Below are 21,466 nucleotides of genomic sequence, written 5' to 3' on the forward strand. Positions count from 1 at the left end.
TTTTGTATGTCACATTAGTCTGTAGTCATTTATAAATCATAACAATCATATTTTAATTTGCAATAAAGAGGAGTCACTTTAAATTCACAAACATCTTCTAATTCTAGCGTATTTAAAGTAGCCTTTGCCTCCGTTTTTAAATATTGAAATAACAAGAGTCAGTTTGCTCTTAATGCATCATTAAGCACAAAATGAATGAAAAACATATTTGGCAAAAAAGATGGATTTTTTCTGTATTAGATTATTAAAGTTTTATCCTAATTTCTCACATTTTTAGTCATGATTGTAAAGGACAACAATTGGAAGAAAATAAGCATTTACCAGCAGCATGAGGATGGTAAACAATGCATTAGCCTCAGCTCCACTCGCCACTGTGTCCTTCCAACATTTTAAATGTTTCCGACGCCAATACTTTAGGAACAGTTTCAGTCACATCGCCAGGGAAAAGCTGACAGAAATTAGTGATGTTCTGTCCAAGTTACTACAATACTAGATCAGTAAATTTCTAACTAAATTAACATCTCTGTTGGATAATGTCTTCCACTCCATGCATGACAGACTGCTGCGCCCTAAATGCACCAGGGAGCGTTATCACAGATCCTTCCTCCAAGTTGCTGTAAGACCCCATAAACATTGCTGTTTCCAACAACCTCAATAAGTTGTTACATTCATGCTGACTTTGTACCGTTTCTATCTTAGTCAGTTAAATAACATGCTGCTGTCATTTTGCACATCTCTGATGTCGCTGCTTTTTTGAAATATTAATAACTGTAAAAATGTCCATACCTGTACATTGGTTATTTATTCTCCAGATGCACAGTTTTTATATTGTTAAAACACTTTACGGTACAGTATTTTATAGTTTATCTTTTAAACCTTCACTCTTAATTTATTCTTATACATTTTTTCTAAGGTCCATATTTGTGTGACCATTTTTTCTATAATCTTTTTGCTGCTTTAAACACCAGAATTTCCCCATTGTGGGACAATAAAGGGATTTTCTATTCTATTCTAGTACGATTATTAACTTAACTTGTAGTCTAAACAAAAACAACTGATTTTCACAACATATTGCATAAAAACATCATTATTTTAGTTAACAACTGCTCCAACCAAGAGAATGGCATGTGTGAGGAAATCTGATTTTAGAGAATAATTTACAATTGATTTCTCCCAGTGATGTAATCCCAGGCTATTCTCGCTGTCATTATTATAACCAACTCAGGCCTCAGGATGATTCCTTCAGCTTTTGGAAACAGTGTTCTTGTTTGAAGCTTTAGTTTTGAGGTAAGAAAGGAAGAAGATCTTCAGCTACCCGAGGGGTCTGAAACCCTCAGCTGCAGAGTCGCAAATGTCTATTTGAATCTTGCACAACTTTTATTAATAACTTTTGCAAAAAATTAAAGAGATCGAAAAAATAATTTAGAACTACATCAGTTTGACACAAATGTTAGATAAGCATCCAATAGAGCATGAACCTCCATTTCCCAAATTGTGTTTTTCCTTTATTTTAAAATCAAAAGTACTTATTTAAAAGAAAGACAATTTTCTTGTAGATGTATACTTTTTCTTCCAAATCTCATATAAAATTTGCCACCAACCCAGTTTTCTTTAACTGCTTTGAGGGCAAAAAAAAGGCTCTTTAGATTGTAAAGGGCAAATTTCCCTGAGTTGCCCTGATGTGTTGACAGAGCAGACTAATTAACACTGCTCATCAGCCTGCCAACCCGTTTGTGTGGCTCTTATAACCCTAACATCAGAATCCACATTGGAGCTAGATTGCATTTAATCTTCATCTTGAAATCATAAATATTTCCAATGTGAAAACCTGAGCTTAATAATCCAACACTTAGCAGAGATCCTTAAAAAGAAAGATCAACTTATGGAGCATTTCAATACTTTTAAAACAATAGAACCACATTATAATTTGACTGGAAAAATAAAAAATTAGATTTTTTTCCACGACAGATTCTTCTAAAAACACAGTTTATGATTTATCAAACCTTTAATCAGTTTATAAAATAAAAATATAATGTGGATTCTTAGTTGACCCCCAAAAATTGCTATAATGTTTAATTTTCAGCCAAGGTTTTGCTTGCAGAGCTTTGCTGAGTGGTATATCTGCTAGCTTTGGATAAGGCTATACTTTGTACCTGAAGCATAAGAGTAAATAATTCCCTGCGTGTGGATCCAATGCTGCCAGTAGACTTTGGCTGGTACGTTCCAGACTGTCTGGTTGTGCACATGATGTAACTACGCTGTGGTCAGTTTGTAAATCTGACTAACATAATTGCATCTACATCTGTAGGATTATATATGACATTTATTGGCAGATCGCCTATTCAGGCCAAAATCCAGAGAAAATGCTGGCACAACCATACGGAGCATCTATTTATATGAGGTTTTGTGTCAAATGTAATTCTCTGGAGTGAAATCTGGTCAGAATAAATTTAAGTCTAGAGCTTGAGGCAGTCGGGTGAGGGAGAAAAAAAATGACACCCAGCCATTCACATTACAAAGAGGCTGACCTCAGACAAGCTGCCATAGTCATTAAAACCAAGACCACTAACCGATGTTTGAAAAAAAAATGCACAAGAGTGATGATAATTTTTTTTTTTTTTTTCCACAGGATTAAAAAGATACAAGCTCTGAATTCAAATTGGATAATCGTATGAGCAAATATATTTACATACAATGAAATTAAACTGCCACTGTAAAGGAACCGCGAGAACCCAAATTTAGATTTAAAGAGGCATAAAAAGCTCTGTGCAAACAGTAAATGCCATGCCCAGCCACATAACTCCCTCAGTAACAGAGACAGGCTTCGGCTTTATTGTCTGCGCAGAATCTCGGCGGCCGAAGCAATGCAGGGCCTCAGCATCTACCCCGCATACCACAGAGGATACAAGTTTCCATCACACAGTTTATCCCTCAGGTGACAAGTCTGCGCTCTATTCGCCGACAGAGATGAGTGCAAGCGGTCAGGATGGCTCCGTTGGATGGATGGGCATGGGAACTGCGTGTGCTGATGGCGGGGGCAGCGTTTGGGGATGAGTGGTGTGGATGTCACTGGCAATGGATTGGGATCTAAAATAAAATCAAACAAGCCCTAAGGCTGACTTTGGAAAAAAAAAAAAAAAGCCTATCAGGGTATTACTCTGCAGAAAATTTTGCTGGCATAGTACTTTTCAACCCAAGTGGGGTGTGACAGCTCACAACACGATATTAATATATTATTTGATCCACCCGCCCCCGGGTAATGGAGCCATAATGCATTAAGAACTCCAGGGAGACTCAAGACCCTGAGCAGTAAAACATTTGACCACTTCTCATATGAGATGACATTCAGGCCATGCAAGGACAGTGAAGCAGTGATGAGGTTAATATTACTGTTTCTGGTAGCCAGAGGGAAGGAAAAAAAAAAAGAAAATGAGAGGATGGAAGATGAAGAATAAGTGCAATGCATTTCACTTTTTGGCACTTCAAATTACCTGCTCTGCAAAATGCAATAGGGAAGAGGCCAGCACCCTGCTAACAGCCTCTAATGGTGTTGTCTTTAAAACCTTTATCATTAATTCATTGCCAAGATTTTCCAAGAACTAAGGGGTTGGAGCTTTTGTCTTTAGCAGAACTATAAACCTGGGGATCAGGATTTAGAGAAAAATCAACAGTAGTTTTCTTTTAAAAGACTTTAAAATCCCAAACAGACTCCAAGTTTTAATTACTCTAATTTCAAACTATTGAAAAATTTGTTGATAAGGGAACACATTGGGTGGTGATGAACGCTGACGTTTCCCCACTGTGTTTTCAGTTGGATGGTCTGAGTCCGTATCATATAACCCTACATAAAGAAGAAAAATTAACTTCTTTCATTGTGTTTGTTTATGGACATCACCACACCCCGATCCGCCTTTCCAACACAAATAAAGGTAACTCTTATTATCTCTGCTGCGTTCAATCTCTCGTTTTCTCTAACTGAGAAGCTGAGCCACAACACAAAAACTTCAAATCAACACAATTAGGCGTGGAGTGAAAAGTGAGGCATGAAGACACATCTCCAGAGCTTCATTAGGGCATGTAAAAAGACACACCGATGACAGACGGGGTGCTGTGTGTACAGATTTTTCAGGAGGAGCTCGAGCAGGTGTACTTAGCAAACCGGTTACCATGGGACCTGGATAGAGCTTGTCCTAGATTACACAACATCACCGGGCTTATTGTTGGATGTGGAGGTTATAAAAAGGAGCTGAAAGACCAGTTTGTGTCAGACGCAGACAATGCTAATGCTTTGTTTATTGGATACCTTTAAAACTACAACAGCTACCACAATAACAAAAGATGCCCAATGGTTTTATTTGTTTGCTTTTACTTTGTAAGTGTGTGTGTGTTGGTGTGTTAATCGTGATTAATCGATTATTGAAATAATCTCCAACTAATTTAGTAATCAATTAACAGTTAACTGGAGTGTAGATTATACCAAATTGTAAAGAAAATATATAAACATTTTGCATTTAAGATTAAAAAAAGCTTTTTCATCTGACAATATGCTCTATGTAGAAGTTCTCAAGTGGAAAAGTTTTAGTTTCACCTGGTTTTATTTCGAAAAAATTCTTTAAGGAACCTTTTGCTATCAGATTATTAATCGAAAAAATAATTGAAAGATTAATCGAATTGGAAAATCATCATTAGTTGCAGCCCCAATACATACGTATATATTAGGGGTGTGCAAAATAATCGTCATGGCGATGCAACGCGATTCTAATTTTTGTGATCTACTGCATCGATTCTTGATGCCAAGTATCGATTCTTAATTAACAAAAAGGAATAAATAAAATACATTAATGGTTGGCACACATCAGCCAAAAACAGTGGAATACAACTTTCAGTCCTTTCGAGTCATTCATAAACAAAACATGGACACTGAGAAAATTTGCCCAGCTCCATCAAATTCCAAGTCAGATGTTTGAATGCATTTTGGCTTTAAAAACAAAGGAGGTAAAAACAAAATTGATATAATGCACGTATATACATNATATATATATATATATATATATATATATATATATATATACTCTAAAACATGCCTTTAGCTGACAGAGCAACCCAGTTACAGCAATGATTAGACCATAATTGAAAAAAATATATAAACATTTTGCATTTAATATAAAAAAATTTCATCTGTCAATATGCACTATCAAGAACTCCACAAGATGAAAAGTTCGAGTTACACCTGGTTTAATTTCATAAAAAGGTCTTCTTTAAAGAATCTTTGCTTATCCAATTAATAATCAATTAAAAAAAAATCTTATGACTAATTAGTCTAATATGCCATTTATTCTGACCACTTATGTCAATGTAAAGAAGCTAAGGATTAGCTTTTTATGGAGTTTTTATTTGAAGAACGATCATCTGGATGGAAAAGGACTTTCCCATGTTCTAAGGAGAAGACCAAAACAGTTGAGGAATGAGAGGCATTAATGTAGTTTGTCATGGATCCTGCTGAACATAATCCATATTTTCAAATTGCTTCCAGATGCTCAGTCCTGCTGCATATTTTGACCTCATTTTGCCATACTTTCAATCTTTAGGCTTCCTATTAGTTCACATCTGCAAAGGCACCACCCAATGGATTTCTGAACCCCTTAAAGTTTGGGTCGTTTGTCTTTCATTTAAAACTTTGCACAAAAAAAACAACAGTTTATGCTTTTTAATCAAATGCCTAGAGAAAAAAAAAAACAACTACAAAAGCAAACATAAAATCCTGACAGTCTACACCTTTATATCAAAACAAGGCTGTTTCTTCAGAGACAGAGCGTACATCCCCGGCATGAGGCTTTGTAATTTCATGGCAATTTAATTACACAGAAGGCTGAGAATCCAAACAGGATCCAGCGTATTTTGTGAAAAGTGTTATCCCTACAGCTGTTCAACAAACATCACACAAGTCCTGCACAAAACTTCAGCTGTGTGTCCAATACCTAACATCATACACATTGGTACCAACAGCTATGATGGAATCAAATCATGTTATGGGAGAGGCTGCATTTAGAAATGTCTGCAATGTTGACATTATGAAGTAACGGTACAGTTAGACATCTAGGAAACTGTATAAGAGGGTAAAGACGGGTTAAACCATCAGCCAGATAATTATTGTTCATACTTTGAATTATCAGTAAGACCCACAAAAAACTAAGAAATGTGCAAAACTGATGGCTCCCATCAAGTTAGGATATGACTGCTGCAGAAAAATACCAAATGTATTGAAATATGGAGCATTTTTTTTAAGCTGTGTTAGCCTTGATCTGTGCTGTAAAAGAGAAAATGAGATTTACCAGAAGGATTTTTGCTGGCTTTGATTCTCAAAGATCAGGCTGCACACACCCAAAAAAAGATTTTATCCAAGCAGTAGGTTTTTAGGGATGCAGAGGCAGCTCCATAACCTTGGTCTTTTTTTAGGAAAAAAAGGCCTTATTTTGCTAAAACTTTGCACCATTATGGCAGCTGCTTGTATAGAAAATAGGAAGACTGAACTAATGAATTTGCTAAAAATCAGAAACACCGATTAAAGCTTTTTAGAATAAATGATCAGAAATCAACAGTTAAACCTCTGATCCCTAGCATGTTACGTCTGTCTAGAATTTACCATGGCCATATCTTGCTCTGTGCACGAAGCAGAAGCCAGTACAGGCCAGCTGGGAAATGGTAATAGGAAAGAGAATTTTCCATATAAGGGTACAAAAAAAAGCACTTATTAAAAATGAATAAACAGAAGATTTCATAATATAACTAGATAAACACAAACATGCTTTGAGATACAGACATGTCGCGCCAAATCTCTGCTCTTTTCTGCTTTTGTTTACAGCGAATAAAAAAACTGATGGTGTCGGAAAACAACGTTCTGCTCCACACACTGTTAACAAACATGTCTGAAAACTTGCTCGGACCCTTCTGGGATGTTTTCATTCAGACCTTTAGACCACCTTAAGGATCCTGGTAGGAAGAAAATATCTTTCACTGCAATTGGAACAGATATGGAAGTAAAGGCAGAGATATTCTCGTGATCAGGACATTCTGTCAACCGACATTAAAGCACACAGCAGACATTTACAGCCTTCTGGAAACATCTGTGGATTTGTGGAGGATTGTCAGGCAGGAAAGGATAAACAACATGCTTACATGCATCTCAAACCTCCATAACCAGGGCCCGTGTAATGCATAAATCACAAGGCTGTGGATCAAAGAGGACCAAGCGATGCATGGTGCGAGCACAGGAAGCGCATGAGCCAAAAGGAAAAGAAAAGTTCTAGGAAAAAGAAAGTGGAGCACAGAAAGGACTAAAACACGGAAATAGACCTGCAGCTAATTGAGATGTTTATTTCAAAGCCATGCTGAGGCGAAAGCGCGAACAGCAAGCATAGGAAAATATTTAAAGGTAGAATAATGGTGCACGAAAAGTAGACCCCCCCAAAAAAAATACAGAGAAGCCCCGACAAAGGCGAGAGAACGGAGTCAGAACACAGCGGTGCCCAACACAACACAACCAGAACAGGCTGTAATTGTGTTGTGCCGGACTGACCCCAGCGCATCCCAGCAGGCACTGCATGATGAATGGGCCTGGTATGACTACATCCAAACACCCCCTCCCCTTCATCTACCTCCTCCTCATCCTCACATGCTCTTTTCTCTTCCTTGCTTCCCTGTTGCCACTGTTAGCCCCCCAAAAAAACACCCTCCATTCAGCCGCTGCCATCCTGTAAGATTAATTTGCATTTAGGGCACTTAGTTCTTGTATTGTGAGCCGACACAATGACATATTACAGTGCATGCCGCACCTATTAAACATATAGCCTAGCACGAGGAAGAACAATGCTTTTTTTCTTCCCTGAGAGATATTATGATGGAAACAAATGTGTGGAAGAAGAAGCATGTGGGGAAACAGCTTGATTGGTGGAGAACAGAGAGCGGCTGACACAGAAGTCGCCGCAGAATCATTACAGGAACAGTTAGATAACCTCGATTAATGATTCACTAAAGCCAAACTAATAAAGTGGGTCAGACCGTGAGCTGGCAGTGGTAGCGAGTACGCAGAGACCTTCAGGTTATGGGGCCGCGTGCGAAGAACAGCAGCAGCGAGATGGAGCTAGTAAAGAAAAATTAGTGGGAGAAAGAAGCAATAGAAATGTTGGTGCAGCTCCACTGTAGACCCTGAGGAATGAGACAGTAATGCATTGGAAATGGGCTTTTTCCTCCATCTTTGCACGCTCCCGTTCTCCTTCTACTGATCCGTCGTGCCGAAGTCCATAGGGAGCGAAAGTAAATGGGGAGGGGGTGAGACGAAATTTAATTTGCCACACTGTCTCTAGCTATCACCCACGACGCCTGGGGGCCCGCAAAAAGAAATCGATTCTGGAATTTCAGAAAAGGGGAAAAAGTTGGAGCCAAATAGAGAAATAAAAACAGCCGCACACGGAGACAATGGCACAGAGGGTGGCTGGGAGAAACGAGAGCAGCGATGGGAGGTTGTTTTGGGGAGGGGGGGGTTAAGTAGCTAGGAGGACGGTTATGTAGGCCAGATATTAACTGTGCGGTTATCATAAACCGGGTCTGAGGCCTGGCCATCTGCGGAGGCCACGGGGTTATTCAAACAATCACATCAGCGTGGAGGATAGCCGCTGCTGCTGACAATGCAAGGACCAAACTCAGCAAGCCATTACTTCACCCTGTTGCTCTCCCAGGAGAGGTGGAGGGGAAGGGGGGCTGGATGGAGCTGTTCTTCAAACCCTGAAGCGCACCTCTGGGCTGCCAGCTGACAAAGAGGAGCTTAGTGGATAGGACGTCGGCAAAAGGCCTCCGTTGGAGAGAAAAGAAAGAAGCAAGGGCGTCGACTATAGAAACGGCTGTGGATTATAATGGAGTCCCATTACTCGCCTCTAGCTTCTCACTACCTGTCACACAAGCACTCTGAGAACTAAAACAGTAAAGCCACGGCCTTTCCAACTTCAAAAGCCGCTTCGGTGTGGAAGATAAGCAGCCGAGCAGAATAAAGGACGGAGGAAAAGAAGAGAGGGGGATGTTTAAGGAAAAGAGCTGTAATGGTCTGAATCAGAATTTCAAAGAAAAGTTTAGATTGGTTTGGATTTTGCATCATGTTGGAAAAAAATATTCGCCTTTTATTCTCTTACAGCTCTAAAACCTAAATACAAAACACCTAAAACTGGAAGCTGGAAAATCTGACCTTCCTTCACAAAGCAATTATTATCACAATAATAATTCATCATCATTAGCCATTGTTGGGTTATGGGAAACTTGACAGATTGAGAACCTCTTGATCAGCTTCACCTCAGCCCACAGAGATAGGGAGACATTAGGCCCGAGTTGAGCTCCAGGGGGATTACAGAGAGAAAACAAACACAGGCCTTTGGCTGGGCTCATTTGGCTTGGTCCAGACACCTGTGTCCCATTCACCATTTCTATCCGACCACTTAACACTTCACAGAGGGGGCAGACCACTGTTTGTGTTTGCAGAACTGTGTCGTTTTGCTCAAGTTCCTCTAGTTAAGCTTCGCACGGCCGAAGAGCTCCTCTGTAAGGACCCAAAGGTTCTGCTGCTGGGTCCTTCCGCTCGGAACAGCCGGCTATCAAACCACTTAACGCACCCCTTCCTCTAGAGAAAAAAAAAACCCAAACTGTTCCAAACAACTCTCATTCATCCTGCTGTCGTTCAAAGTCTCCAAGCTTCCTTCTGCCCCATCTGTGCCTATGCCGACCTCCAGGTTGCCAGCACCTGTCCTGCAGAGACAGGGACAGGCACTGCACCAGTATTAGCACATACGCACACACACACACACACACCGACACACACAAACGGCTGCACCACGCAGGATGGATGAGACAGCATTGCTGCGGATCAGTGGAGGGTGCGCTCAAGGCTGCCAGAACCTCCATCCTAGGGGTCTGCAGCACTGCTTTTCTTTTCATCCCAGCAACTCAAGCTAAGAAGTGGGTATGTCATCAGCTTAGGCCCATTTGCCCATGAAACATACTAATCTAAAATGGAGATGATCCATATCTCTAGCTGAGCACTTATCCATGCAACATAACAATTAGGTTAGATTGAAGGCTGAGCTGTTTATATGTATTAATGTCCATTCGTATCCCTGGATGACTTTCCTGTTCAAGAATCAGCCTGGCTCAACCGACGTGCTGGTGCTTCAGCCCATAGATGCAGAGGGAAGAAACCGTCAGCTACGTTTTACAGTCCTGGTGGGAGCGTTAAAATACCCGCACCTAAAAACTGGATGAGGTCGGAGACGTGCATCCTTTTAACAAGCACAGTTGTCCTGCAGACAATCAGTTTCTGTCATCGCAGGCTGACAAAGGAAATCCGAACCCTCTGCATGACCTTTGTGGAGGCGTCCGCTCCTGGCTTTCTTTAGAGTATCACTGCAAAACAAACTGCCTGGTAAACACTTAGCATCGGTTTCCATCCAGACAGCATCGGCTCATATCAGTGAGCTTTTTACAGCCTCCAATTCAAACAGAGTAAAACTGGCTACACTAAAGCAGCTACACCCAGTAAAAGATACTGAAATCCAATACCTTTACAAACACTTAAATGAATCCTTCTTTGGAAGCTATTAGAGATTAAACCAAGTATAATTCAGCGGCTGCATTTTGTGGGGTTGTTTAATCCCTAAGGACAATGTTTGACCTAATCCATCAAAATCCCTGAGGTTAAACGCTATGATAAAGCACTTCCTGGAAAACAAGGAAACAAGAACTTCAGCATTATTGCAAGTCTTTATTAAATAAAGGGAGAATAATCTATTTTTGTTTACTGATAAAGAAATGGTAAGATGAAACGCATAAGAGGAAGTGCTGGGGGGAATTTTCATTATTTAGTTTCTTTATTGATCAAGCCATGAATGTTGAATTTGTTTTGAAAACTGTATTTTTCTGCAGGTTGTGTTTCTTCTTGGCACAAAAAAGTAGCAAAAAATACTTGGGTATAATGTTTAACCAGAGACTTAATCTTTTCTTTTTTCTTGAAACAAAGGATCTTTATATCAAATTCTTATATTTATATCAATTAGAGTCATTTTAGCAGTAAATAATAGTAGGATGGAGGTAGTAGAAAAAACAAAAAACATTCCACAAACCTATTTAAATCTGTATCATTACAATCTTTTTCTAGTCGTTGTAAAACTCTTCTGTTATTCCCATCAATACCAGTTTTAGCAAACAAAGTATACAGAGATGTGAGAACAGGTTGAATAATATGGCCTTCCAGCCATGAGCGGTTGATAATTGTTATCAGTAGTAAAGCAGATCTCACCTCGATAGTGTGAGAGAAAAGATGCAGGGTTTCATTTTTCCTTTTTTCCCCTTTTTCAGTTTAAATGTTTATCTTTTTTTTCCTCTTCACACACACACACACACCCACACACACATTTGGTCAATGGTCGATAGTAAAGTAAGCTTCTTAATGTGTAAAAGGAGCGAAAGAATAAAAATGATTGACGTGACATTTCAAATGGTTACCATCTTGCCTTGCCAAACACTGCAGCTTGCATGACTAGAATCACTAAAAATGCACTTTTCTTTGTATTTACTAGACAATCCTTACTCTAAGATTGCAGAAATGCAGTACATGTTTTCAAATTAATTGTAGTGGGGCTGCAACTAAGAATTATTTTGCAAATTGATTACGGTAAGCTGTTGACTATTTTTTGATTAATCAATTAATAATCGAATAGCAAGAGGTTCTTTAAAGAATACCTTTTTTTGTTAATTAAACCAGGTGAAACTAAAATGTTTCTACTTGAGGAGCTCTGGATAGAGCATATTGAATGAAGAAAAAGATTTTTTAATCTTAAATGCAAAATGTTTACATCAATGGTGCTTATGTTTATTTTTGTTTTTATTTTTCTTTACAATTTTGTTATAATTGCTCCTGATGGTGAGTTGCTCAGTCAGCTAAAGGCATGTTTTAGAGCCTCTAAACTCCAGTTAACAATTCATCGATTACTAAATTAGTTGACAATTTCCCTCCAATTAACCTTCCTGTTATCGTTTTAAACTCTTGCTCTCTCTTTGCTCTTTAGAAAATAGATTCCTTTAACAAAGTTTTGTCTGTAAAGATACCTTAAGCAGAAATAGATAACTAAGATAATAATAATCTTTTGTTTCTTTGGAAAATATCAACAATCCCATCTCCTGAATTTACCACGAATGCCTCAATGGACTTCTGATATTTGTTTTTACAAACGTTTGACCTTATAATACCACAGATTATCCTAGTTCAACTATCAAAATTGATGATTTTCATCATGAAAAGCATTTTTTGTGTGCAAATGTTGACGTTCGACAGAGATTATAATTTTATTTCTAATAAATGTGAAAATAATCCAGAAATTTTAGTTTTGTGGCAGAAATGTATGAAGACATTTCTTATTTTATCTATAAAGTTTTCATAGACTTCATTTCTAATCCATGTACCATTTCTTCATTTCTTTTTTTTTTATTTAAACTGAAACCATGAAAAAAAGTTTAATTTAGACATTAGTTTCATGATATAAAAAGAAGAGCTTTCTCATTACCATACAAAATTAAATATATGAAAAAGCAGAGAAAGAGCATATACATTCATTTTTTAATACTTTGTTTAGAGCTCTTATAGCATCTCATCTTTTTAAGCGCTTCACAAATACCTCAGCCTGCTGGATATACAAGCCAGCTGTTCTGCCACACAATCCCAAATCCTTCCTAAACAAATCACTATCAAATAAGTTCAGAAATAAAGTCCTTACTAAAGGTCAGAGTTGTATTTAAACAATTATCTTAAAAATGGCTAGATGTCCTTAATCAGTGCATTGAAGGCTGCTACAGGTGCATAGAAAGAAAAATATATAGTTTAGGGTTCCACAGTAGAACCATACATGGATTATTTCTTAGCATATCTCTAATATAAACTCATTTATTTAACCGTTTCCTCATTTTATATCCAACTGTAGCATAAAATAGCTTTTCAAAGTGAAAGAAAGCTTTGATTTAACAAATTTAAGACAACTTGTGTATCCACTTAAAAGATGTCTAGATTACTTTAATTCAGAAAAAACATTTTTTAAATTTGACCTCAGATAGGCGTTTAACCTTTTTTTCCCCCCAGTTTTACATTTCCAATGACACTGCATCCAACTCGAGGCATGAACAGAGCAGGTTGCACACAGCTTTACAGTTGGTAGGAGCACATGTGTGGTATTTGCAGTCAGCAGGGGCCACCAGACAACTGTATAAACACCCATATGCCCCTCCAACACCCATAGGCCCCTTAAACATCTTCCATCCTGGTTCAGTTCACTGAATTTTGGGTTTGGTAAGACAGGGTGGAAATCCGACACACATTGCAAGAAAACATTTTCAGATCCAATGCTAGACAAGCACAATCAAAGCTCCCTTTCCAGAGAAGCGGAGAACCTGCACCCCTCGTTAAGGCTCACCAAAATAAAAGACAGGTAAAATCTTTATCCTTTACATGATCAACTCTGGGACAAATATCTCTTCTAAGACCCTTCCAAAGGACTACACGGACAAAGGAGAAAAAGTTATCTAATCAGATTGTTTGATTGAAGGCACTTACGATGAGGACGGGGTTAGAATATCCTGCAGTGGAGTGGTGTGTTCCCATTACAGCATCTCTCCATCTCTGAAAATGGCTTCATTAGCAGGGCTCACAGCCGAGAGCTCCCTAACCGAGCTCATGAACGCGCAGTAGCCCCAGGGTCTGCTGGAATGGCTGAGGTGAAGTCCATTAACACCCAACAGCTTGTTTTTTTGACCGCTAAATAAAACGGGGCGTTTTTTCCTTTTTTTTCTCCCCCCTCTCATGCTGTAAAAATAGCCTTTAGCTCAAGGGCTTTGAGAGCAAAGAAAACTCTGCTCAAAGCAAAGAGTTATATGTGAAATGGTGACATAAAATGCAACGATGAAGTTTGTTTTTGTCATTCCTCAGACATCACTAGGCGGAGGATTATTGATCCTTGTGGCAGCCACTGAGTGCCAAACCAGAGCAAAATGGAGGCTAATGCAATGAAGGAACATTGAAATCAGAGCACCTTAATGGGTGACATAATGCATCTAACAATACTGAAGGGGAATGGATACGATAGGCTGAGCTGCTGTATTAACCAGGTCTTCTGACAAGCATTAATCCATATCTCACATAACCTCTTCTGCTCTGGCAAATTTCCTGATCTATGAAGCAACCAGAGCTGGCCAACTGTGAGCCCTATGACATCGCGCTTACTTTCCCAGCACTTAAGCTCTAGTCATGTGGCACCTGATGAAACGCTACACCCCAGCCGCCATTATTTGTCTGGATACAGGAGCCCGAGGAATGTATCGGATTCATGGCGAGGGGAGGGGATACGCACCTCAGAAACACAGTCCCATCCTCAACAGCTGTCCCGTTCAAATGCTCACCCCCCCGTCTGTCTGTTTCTACTCACCAACATTACACCAGAGGCCAGCCTGATTTAGAACGCACAAATCACTCCTAAAACGAAATATTAAATTAAATAACGCAAAGAAATCATAACATCAGTAAAGAATATTAGTAAATAATTAAACCTTATAAGCAGATGGAAATGAAAACTGTTCTGATCACAATTGACAATCTTTGGCTTGGAAGTTAATTTCGAGGGATTTAAATCACCACTTTAATCACAATAGGATGTTTAATCAATTTGGTGGATGATTATCAGGATAGAAATACTGGTAATTTCACAAAGACTGTCACTGTGAGATCTCTATTCAATTCAATGCAGAAGTCCCAAGCTGATATGTTGCGATATTATCTAGTAGGAATGTCCCAAAATGATATTAATCTCAGCCAGATATTAATATCGGTCCGATATTAGTATGAGTCTAAACTGACATCGGATTACATTGACGGGCATCTAAATTCTTGGATATTTTCATGCTGATAGAAACACTCTGCTTCTGTTCATTTTCAATGGGTCATTTATTTTCCTAACTTTTGTTATTGACCTTTTTTCCTGTTTTAGTAACTTTATTTGTCCAATCCTTTTCTAACATTTAGCGATATGAAGTAAGTAATAAAACCTGGAGTGACTCATACTAACATCGTATTGGCCAATATCGGAATCAGGCAATTCTCATAGCTGCAATATCGGTATCGTATCGGAAATAAAAAATTGCAACAGGACACCCCTATTATCTGCCCTTCTAAAGGTTATTTACACAGATATCAACTGACACAAACAAACAACTCAAATTTGATTTGACCATGTTATTTCTCTTACAGATATCAGGTATATAAATCAAAACCAACTTTCCTGACTCTTTCAAAATTAAGCCTTACTTTCACTAAAATCCACTAGTTCCAAAAGTATCTTAATAAAAAGGATTAAATAAAAAAAAACAACAACATATTTTTACTACCAATTTTCCTTGAAAATTTCATCATAAACAGTTGCAGAGAAGATGTCATGGATTTTCATTCAGCATTCACTAAATGAATTGTTAACATGTTTCGATGAGGGTCGATGTTTACACACCCATCAGCTACTGAGAGAAAGAGGGTCAAATGTTTTAGAAGAAGTCAAAGAAAGGGGGAGGTGAACAGCTGTAACATCATTTTTTTTTTTTTTTTTTTATCTGAATTTTTAAGATTTGAGAAGTTTGGTTTATTCAGAGAGAGGAGTGATTTCAGGGCAGATAATAGGAAGGCTAGAGAGAGAGAGTAATGCAAAGATTGTAGAACTTTAACCTAAATGTGAGATTTTGGGGAACGCTGCCATATTTCTTTTTCCAGCATATACTCACAGACGCTGCTATTTCAGCAATCCTTCTGTCAATAATCTCCAATATCAGAGGCTAAAGCTAGTTTAACACATCAATTCCACAACAATAAAAGCAAATCCTTTACACAGAAAATGTGGTAATGCCTTATCTGCGATATATATTGTATAATCAATGACCCATCATTGCATGAAGGCTGGGAGGAAAATATTTTAAATAAAAATCTTTATACATCATGGTTCCTAAAGAGAAATTTGAATAAGCTAAAATCAGTAACATAAACTCAGATCATTTGATAAGATGCATCATCTGAATTTGGTTGTTCTTTAAACAACATCATGAATACTGTTTGCCTGTATGTTTCAAATGAATTCATTTCTGTTTAAAAACCATTACACCTTATAACCATTGTAATAAAAAAAATCTAAAACAGCAGGCTGACGTTGTTTGAACAGCATTTTTACTCAGGCTGCTCTCTGCTCAGTTGTGGCTCTGAAATGTACCTTTGCTCATCTGCTAATGTTGGGTCACAATGACTGAGGACTGCTTTGTTCTCTGCTGCAGCGATGGCAGCATACATATATTTAACCGTCTTTTTCTGCTTCTCCAGAGAGCAACAGTTATGCCACGCTGTACTCTGGCCCATAGTGTGGAGTATCTGTGAGTCACTGGCCAGCATAATTCAGCCTGGGGAATTATGACAGAGGAAAATCATTTCTCTGGGCCGCGGCTAATCGTCCAGTAATCTGATCTACCCGCATACTGTAGTGTTCAGCCTTACCGTTAGCCTGGACAGCCGGTCATACATGTGGACGCCCCCTCCCCTCCCATCCAGTGCTTGCCAACTGTCTAATAGAGACTAGCACCAGTCAAAAAAAATGAAATAAAAAGACAACTCTCCAGGTTTTCCTGAGGATTACAGATGCTATCGGATCATTTGCTAATACTCGGTTTTGCTGAGCTGTTTGAAATGTATTTACTCTGCTCCTACTCCTGGGCACCCCTCGCCACTGCAAAGCCTGAGCTTAGAAACCTAAATACAAGCTGCTTCACGGGTAACAATATTACACCCTGCCTCTCGCCTTCTGGCATATCAATCCAAGGATTTGATTTTTTAATGAGGAAACATGCGAGTTTGTCTGTCAAACAGCGGGATATTTTGGGAGAGCTCCCAGCTGTAGATACGACCATCTAGCAGAGCAAGTGGCGTTGTAGTAGTATATGAATAAGAACCGCCGGGGAGGAGTACCGAAGCACAAAGCCGTGCTTATACCCAGCAGAGGAGCTGGGGTGGTGGTGGGTGTGTGTGCAAGACGAGGGGGTGGGGGGCTTTAAGTTTTGGAAAGATGCCTGGCTTTAGCCACACTCTGAAGAGAGGTCTGCTCCCCACACACTGAGAGTGCCTACAAGAGGCAGTGACATGGAAAAATACAAGAGCTGGCATGTTGTGGACCCTGTAGCTCCCAACAATTACTCTGCTTAGCAATAAATGTGATGGTAGAGTTACTGCACCTGCACCCGATTAAACTGACATCATGAAGTGCAGATAACAATGACTGATCTATTTTTTTTTCTTTTGTGTTTATTCTTTTTTGTTCCCCTTCCAGCTGCAGCAAAGAATGCATTTCATCTTAAACCTATAGAAGGCGACAAGCTGAATGTTTGAGTAAGTTGGGGCAACTCGAAGGCATTAAAACGTAGGTCTATCCAAGTCAAAAACACGCTAATATATAATCGAACGCTTGGAGCAGCAGCGGTTGCAGCCTCCATCATCAGAAAGTGCCAGACCACAGCATGCTTGGCAGGCAGCGGGAGCAGTCAGATGGAGGTTTAGATCGACCAGACAAACAGTTGGCACAAATAAACAGAACACAACTTGAGAGTCGGCTCTCTGCAAATTTGACAAACGAATGACAGTAATCTCCAAATGGAATAAGCTGCGTCCCCCCCTCCAACCACCACTAAGAGATACAGGGAGGAGCAAAGCGATACACAATTAGATGGAGGATAACAACAATGTGAAACACTGATCAAATAATAGATCTTATGAAACCAGAGGGACGAGTATGTTGTCGTTGCAGGAATTCGCTCTGCAGCTGAGGGCGAAAAATGCATGGAAAAGTCCTTGTGACTTTGCCAAATACATTCTGAGCATGAGTCATTTTTCTTCAGTAATCTTTTGCTCACTTGGGTGCGCGCTTCTGCATGCGCATGCATCCCCAGGGCGAAAGATTTCAAGCAGGTCTGGACGGCCCTTTTCTTTTCCTCCTGCAGAGCACAGTCAAGTGTTTGTAGTGTTTAATAGATGCAGCTCTAGGTGGAAGCAAACATTAGCTCCACAAAAACAAAAGCTAAAGCTTGAGCTCTGAAGACACAGGCACAGAGAGATTGCCATAAACATTAAAACAAACTTTTGTAGAGAAAATATTCTACTTCCTACAAAAGAGCAAAGAAAAACTGAGGGAATCATGCTCCATAAAATGCATTCATGTCTGTTTTTGCCCAGAAAGATGATTATTAAGACGATTGTTTTCTGACATTGCATCATTAGTGATAAATTTGCCATAAATTTAAGGCTAATAATACATCCACAAGATCTAAAACATTCTAATAGTTTCAGTACTAAAGAAAAAAAAAATTAATCAGAAGCACTAATTGTTTAGCCATAGATCAAACTCTGCCAGTTTTCATGTGATTTTGTAGTCTGCACAACCAAAACCTGCTCGATCTATCTATCTATCTATCTATCTATCTATCTATCTATCTATCTATCTATCTATCCATCCATCTATCTATCTATCTAAATAGTCCCATCATACTCATATTATACCCTTTATCTATCATTTAATCTCTAGCGTATAGATATATATACTTAATGTCTGCAGGCTGTACACATGAAAGAAAGGCAAATTACTTGTTTGTGTATGTTATCTTGGCCAAAAAGCTGATTCTAGAAAAAAAAATGTATATTGTGTTTCTTATTCATTAAATGAATCATAAATAAGACTAAAAATGTGTTGTTTTTTTCCTTCTCAGTTACGAAATACATTAAATCCACATGTAGCCAGATGCATCAGACCAGATAAACATAAGGGACGAACAGATAGATACATCAATGTGAATAATCTTGCAATTTGATCACTCTCTAATTGATAAAAAAAAGAAACTTTGCAAAGAGAAAAACCAGCAGCTCCGACCATTAATGCATAAAAATCAATAAGAAAAAAGATTTATGTCAAATTTGAAACATAAATAAATTACCAAAGGGTATGAGCAGGTAAAATATAATCAATGCATGAAAAAATATTCTTTTTTGTACCCATTAAATGCTTGAAAACAAATAATTGTCACCATTTCCAGCATGTAAACATTTCCAAACAACAGCACTTAGATGGTATTTTGGTTTAACAAAAATCAAAGGTTATAATTCTTGTTATACTATGTTATTCCAAGCAAATATTTCTGTTTAAAATCCTTAAAAGGAAACAAATCAATTCAGAAAGATCAAGAAAAAAATAAATTGATTAATAAGCGATTATTAAGCATTGGGGATTTTATTTGCACGCCTTAAATAACATATTTTGCTCCTGCATAACTCAGTATGTTATCAGAGATGACAATTGAGCCCCAGCCTAATGGAAAGTTACAGCCCTCATTGCTTTGCTTTTCTAATCTTTTGTCCACTCTTTCATTTGCAGCCTAACTGGATGTTAATGTAAACACACAGGGCGATTTCTCCTGCTTTTTGTTACACTTTGTCTCGGATTCCTCGCCCTAACTTCAACTTAAGTGGAGCAGATAAAGCTGTGCACATCCAGGCTGCTGCAAACTTAGAAAAACAAGTTGGTGTGGAGCCGCTTTGCTGCGCTGCAGGGACCCAGACTCCATAAAGGAATTCCGACGATAAATCACAGAGAGCAGCAGCCGGACGCGCAGCTCTATCCCAGGGCACAGACACTTCCACCCCGTCAACAATAACGCTAGCTTCCCCTCCTCCTACTGCTCCGAATCCCGACGAGAAAGCCCGAAAGCCGCGCGGAGCCTCCACTCTACCGCCGGGGCTTTGTGTTTAGAGCCGGGGAAAGTCAGGCCGGAAAAAGCTGGCCTCATCTCCGCCTGCGCCAGACACGAGCCCCCGGCCTCTGAGCGCCGGAGCTCCTCGCTGCTGTAGCTACCGAAAGGCGAGCCGCACCGAGCGGGCTCGCCTCGTGTGTCGATGTCCTCACCTGGTGGGTTTTGGTCCGGGCTGGTTGGGGTAAACGGGGCTGTAGAGGGAGCCTGGAGCGGGTGGTCGCCTCGGTTTTCTGTCGGCCGTGTTGTGGAAGCGGCAGAGCGGCGGTCGCAGCCGGGGACAGGTCGGGAAATGTGAGAAAGCCCCTCTGTTTCTGCAGCTCCGAGCATCGGCAGTAGCCCATAACTGTCTTCAGGAGGCGCCAGCGATGCGCATTTTTCTTTCCTGTGCGCATGTAAGGAGCACTGGCTTATCTGCATCCTCTCAGATTATTAAGGCATTTATATGCTGTGTCCTGCTATTCTCACACAGCTTTTGATTTGATTCCATTTTTTTTATATCTTATTTTTCATAAAGTGCTCTGAAATGCCTCCAGAAAGTTAGAAATGGGACCCACACATACCAACAATATTTATATTTATGCCAATATAAATCTAAAAATATCTTAAAATACCTAAAGTTTTGTAGTATAAAGTATTTAGATTACAAAATAACAGCTGTAGTGTTTTCCAGGCACTCCCAATTAAGACCTGTGACACTAAATCCCCCAAAATATTAGTTTGATATAAAATTATTTTTTGCTTTTTCTCATCGTAGCTTTGCCTCATCTGTTCCTGTTTGGCTGTGACACCACCATGGAGATAAATATCAGCTGTCCTGCTGCCATCAACACCTTTGTTTATAAATGTTGGAGATCGGCCTGTTTTTCCAGTGTAGTCCTGTTTCTCTGACTGTGAATGGCTGGATGTGCTCTTTTCATCCTCTGGCTCAGAGCTCGTCTGCCTGGCTGTGTGTTTCCTGGACACGGCCGCCTTTTACAGTTGCTTTTTGTATCTCTGCCTCCTTGAACCCCAGTCGGCTTCGGCAGATGGCCGCTCACACTTCTACTGGAGGTTTCTTCCTGTTCAAAGGGAGTTGTTCCTCTCCACTGTCGCTACAAGCATGCTTAGTGTGAGGGATTGCATTTGAGTCAATGAGTCGATGCAATCAACTGGTTTTCCTTAGATAGAAAACTTTCAATCGATTTGACTGTATGAACTAATGAACTGTAAAGTGTCTTGAGATGACATGTGTTGTGAAAAATTGAATACAGCATTAAAAAAAAAACTTTGTTGAATGTTATACCTGCTTGAAAGCAATTATATTTTCCCCAAAATGTAACATTAATTTCTGGTAAATACAACTTCTTATATAAAAACTTGAGAGAGAATCTTAGCTGCTCCCTCCCCTTAAAAAAAGAAAAAAAGTTTATATACAAAAAAAGAAATAATACAGAGAAGAGTCATTTCTAAATGCTAGTACGCCTAAAAACCATATAAAGAAGTGTGATTTTAACTACCAAGAGGTTAAAACCCAAAGCTTTCCTTTCAGGCAGCTGTGGTTAGCTCATTATGTCACATGACACAGCAGACA

At 39.2% G+C, this 21,466-nt stretch overlaps 1 protein-coding gene across 1 annotated transcript in view; it reads right to left on the bottom strand.

The window, feature by feature from the left end:
* Positions 1–20,225, bottom strand: part of LOC107094997 (bifunctional heparan sulfate N-deacetylase/N-sulfotransferase 1-like) — a 71,783-nt gene extending 51,558 nt beyond the window's left edge. Inside the window, exon 1 of the mRNA XM_015390943.1 lies at positions 20,049–20,225. The gene's annotated coding sequence lies outside the window, so the exon portion shown is untranslated. The remainder of the gene's footprint in view (positions 1–20,048) is intronic.
* Positions 20,226–21,466: the final 1,241 nt, after the last annotated feature.

This window comes from Cyprinodon variegatus, unplaced genomic scaffold (genome assembly GCF_000732505.1).
Source record: "Cyprinodon variegatus isolate N-32 unplaced genomic scaffold, C_variegatus-1.0 Scaffold519, whole genome shotgun sequence".
NCBI classification, from domain to species: domain Eukaryota; kingdom Metazoa; phylum Chordata; class Actinopteri; order Cyprinodontiformes; family Cyprinodontidae; genus Cyprinodon; species Cyprinodon variegatus.